Below are 4,419 nucleotides of genomic sequence, written 5' to 3' on the forward strand. Positions count from 1 at the left end.
GACATTTTAATAATATTAATACTTCTAGTTCATAAACAAGGAATTTTTTACTATGTGTTTCCTCTTCAGTTTCTTTCATCAATATTCTATAGTTTTCATGTAGAGGTCTTTCACTTCCTTCACTAAATTTATTTCTAGGTGTCTTTTTTCTTTTGTAACTATTGGATTTTTTTTCTTTTTTTTATAGATTGATCACTGTTAGTTTATAAAAATTCTACTGATTTTGCATATTGATTTGTATCCTGCAATTTTATTGAATAAGTTTGTTAGCTAAGAAATTTTTGTAGTCTTTAGGTGTTTCTAAATATAAGATTATATAACGTGCAAAAAAAGAAAAACAACAAAGAGAGAATAATTTGACTTTTTCCTTTCCAGTTTGAATGCCCTTTATTTCTTGCTCTGGCCTACTTTTTCTGTCTATGACTTCTGGTATTGTGTTGAATAGAGCTGATGAAAGTGGGCATCCTTGTCTTGTTTCAGACCTTAGAGGAAAGGTTTACAACTTTTTACCATTTCATATAACGTTACTTGAGGGTTTCTCATATATGATCTTTATTGTGTTGAGGTACATAGTTTCTATACCTAATTTGTTGAGAGTTTTTGTTATGAAGGAATGTTGAACTTTGAAAGGTGCTTTCTCTGCTTCTATTGACATGACCATAAGTTTTTATCCTTCATTCTGTTAATGTGATGTATCACATTTATTAATTTGCATATGTTAAGCCGACCTTACATTTCTGGAATAAATCTCACTTGATAATAAGCGAATGATCTTTTTAATGTGTTGTTGAATTCATTTTACTCGTATTTATTTTGAGAATTTTTGCATTTATGTTTTCTTTTCTTCTTGTATCCTTGTCTAATTTTGATAGCAGGGTAATATTGTACTTAGTGGTTTCTTCAGATTTGCATTTTCTATTTTTTCATAAGTCCATCATACTAGATTGTATGTGTCCAGAAATTTATCCATTTCTTCTAGGCTTTCTAATTTTTCAGACAGTAATTGTTCTTAATATTCTATTATGGTTTTTTTGTATTTCTGTGATAAGAGTTTTAATATCGCCTTTTTCTTCCTTGATTTCATTTGAGTTATTGCTCTTTTTTCATAATCCAACTAAAGGTTTTTCTATTTTGCTTATTTTTTAAACTTATTTTGCTTAATTTTTAAATATTAACTCTTGTTAATATTTTATACTGCTTTTTAGTCTTTATTTCATTTATTTGTTCTCTGATCTTTACAGTTTCTTTTCTTTTATTAATTTTGTATTTAATCTGCTTTTGTTTTTGTAGTTCCTTGAGTAATGATGCTAATTTTTTTATTTGCAATCTTTCTACTTTTTTGATATAGGTGTTTATTGCTATACCTTTCCTCTTACAACTTGTTTTCTGTACTCTGTAGGTTTGGTTGGCATATTGTATTTTCATCTGTGTTTGTCTCAAGAAACTTTTCAATTTCTCTTTTAATTTCTTTATTGAACCATGGGTTTTCAGCAGAATGTTGTTTCATTTCTATGTATTGTAAAACTTATGAAGTTTCTTCTGTTATTGATTTCTAATTTTATACCATTGAGGTCAGAAAATACTTGATGTAATCTCTATCTCCTTGACTCTGTAAGACTTTTCTTTGGCTTAGTATATAATCTATCCTGGACAATGTACTATGTTAGTTGAGAAGAATGTGTATTCTATAGCTGTTGGATAGAGTATTCTGTAAATGTCAATTAGGCCCATTTGGTGTAGAGGGCAGTTTAAGTTTGATGTTTCTTTGTTGATTTCCCATCTAGGTAATCTGTCCATTGTTGAAAATGGGGTGTTGAAGTCCCCTATTATCATTATATTGAGGTTTATCACTCCCTTTAAATCTAATGACATTTGCTTCATATATTTGGCTGTTCTGGTGTTGTATGGATATCTGTTTACAAATGTTATATTATCTTGCTGAATAAATTCACTTATCTTTATGCAGTGAGTTTCTTTGTCTCGTTTTACAGTTTTTGACCCAAAGTCTATTTTATTTCATATAAATCTAGCTACTGCTGCTCACTTTTGGTCTTTGTTTGCATGGAATGCCTTTTCCATCTCTTCACTTTCAGTCTGTGCAGTGCTTACCAGTGAAGTGATTCTCTTGTACAGAGAATGTACTACATGTACTTCTTGTATATGTAGGCAGCATATAATCGGGTTTCATTTTTTTCAGGGGGCGCTTGTTTTTTTTTAACCATCCAGCCACTTTACATCTTTTGATTGGATAATTTAATCCACTTACATTTAAGGTTATTGTTGATAGGTAAGGACTTACTTCTGCCATTTTGCTAATTGTTTTCTGGGATTTTTAAAAATAGATCTTTTGGTCTTTTCTTCCTCTCTAATTGTTTAGCTTTGTGGTCTGGTATTTTTTTGTGTTGCTAAACTTTTATTCCTTTCTCTTTCTCATCATTGTATATGCTACAATTTCTTTCTTGTAGTTATTTACAAGCTGACATAAAGAGACCTGTAGTTATAATAGACTTATGTAATCTAATAATAACTTAATTTTGGTTAAATGAAAATATTTTAGACTTTTATCCTGCCATCATAATTTATATTTGCTATTCTAAATTTAGATCTTTATATATAGTGTGTTCCTTAGCAATTGATTGTAGCTCTAATTATTTTTGACCATTCTGACTCGTAACCTCTATGGTAGAGGTTTGAAAAATTTACACAGCACGATTATGGTACTGAAGTATCCTGTTTGATTATAAGTTTAGCCCTACTAGTGGGTTTTTTACTTTCACATGTTTTCATTACAGGAATTATCATCCTGGGAAGTAGCTGCTGATAAGTATTCTTATAACCTAAAAATATTCTGATAGTCTAATATTCTTATAGTCTTTTCTTATGTGTGATTTGGCATTTTTGCTGCTTTAAGAATTCTCTCCTTGTCTTTGACTTTGGACTGTTTGATTATAATGTGCCTACATCAGGACCTTTGTGAGTTGTGTGTATTCATGGATCTTTGAGCATCCTTGATCTGGATGCTCATGTCTTACCCAACAATTGTCTCTTCAGCAAGACCTTTATCAAATATATGATTAACAAATATTTTCTCCCATTTTTTAGATTTTGTTACAAAAAAATCCTGCAGACCAAACAGACCCTCAGTTCACTTTGGGTAGCTGCCTGAAGCAGATTTTGTGTAGTAGGCAAAGAGGTGTTTGTTTGTTTGTTTGTTTGTTTTTCTGTAGATGAATCCTAGGGTGTCTGTTGGGTATGGCACATTGACTTTGGCTTTGGTGAATGTAGCAGTGTAGTCTCCATGCAGATTCTTCACCTATAATACACGACAGCAATGTCTGTGAATGCCTCATTGGCCTAGAGTACAGGAGTTAATTGTGTCAGTGGCATAGTCTTACTGGGTGTAAGGTGCCAGTTTGGTTCTCAAGCTGGAGGTATACATGCAGAGCAGTTCAGATGTCTCCAGAGTGGGCTTGGTGCAGACCACTGGGCTAATTCTCCAGCTGGGGATGCACATGCATAGCAGTTCATCTGGCTGAGGGGTAGGCTTGCCAGAGATAGAGTTACTGGGCTGATTTTCAGGAGGGGGATGCTTGCTCATGGTGGTTCAGTCAGCCCAGGGTTGGCCTCAACACTGTGAAGAACCACTTGTTCCTGTGGGCATAGAATTGTCTGGGCTCAGGCACCAGTCACAGACATTTATCTGAGCTTAGGCTCCAAGAAGTCAGTGTCATGGCACTGCAGCCACTTGTGTGAACATGATGAAATAATGGTGAGCACTCAGGGATGAAGAGACACAATGGCAACTGGCCCCCAGAGCAGGGAGCAATCTCACAGTGACTCTGGTTTCAAGATGATACCATGATGTAGCTGCTTTGTTCCACAAAGGGTAGTGGGGTGCATAATGTGGGCTTTACTCTGGAGCAGTGCATCCATGTCAACTTCAGGCAGCTCCCCAAAGTGGACTGAGGGCCTTTGAGTTCTGCAAGACTTTTTTGTAACAAAATCTAAAAATGAGAGAAAGTATCTGTTAATCATATGTTTAATAAAGGTCTTGCTGCATGTTTTTGTCCCCTCAAATTTCATACGTTAAAGTCCGAATTTCCGATCCCAATAGTATTTGGAAATAGGACCTTTGGGAGATAATTAGGTTTAGATAAAGTCAGGAGGGTAAAACTCTGTGGGTGGGATCAGCACCTTTATAAGAAAAGAAATAAATCAGAGCCCTCTCTCTCTTTATCATGTAAGGGTAGAGCAAGAAAGTGACTGTCTGTAATCAAAGGGGACCCTCACCGGATACCAAATATGCCAGCACTTTGATCTTGGACCTTCCAATACTGGAAGTGAGAAAAATATTTCTCATTTAAGCTGACCAGTGTATGGTATTTTGTTATAGCAGCCCAACTGGCTAAGGTAGTTCTA

The sequence above is a fragment of the Colobus angolensis genome, unplaced genomic scaffold, assembly GCF_000951035.1.
Source record: "Colobus angolensis palliatus isolate OR3802 unplaced genomic scaffold, Cang.pa_1.0 Scaffold20, whole genome shotgun sequence".
NCBI lineage: Eukaryota > Metazoa > Chordata > Mammalia > Primates > Cercopithecidae > Colobus > Colobus angolensis.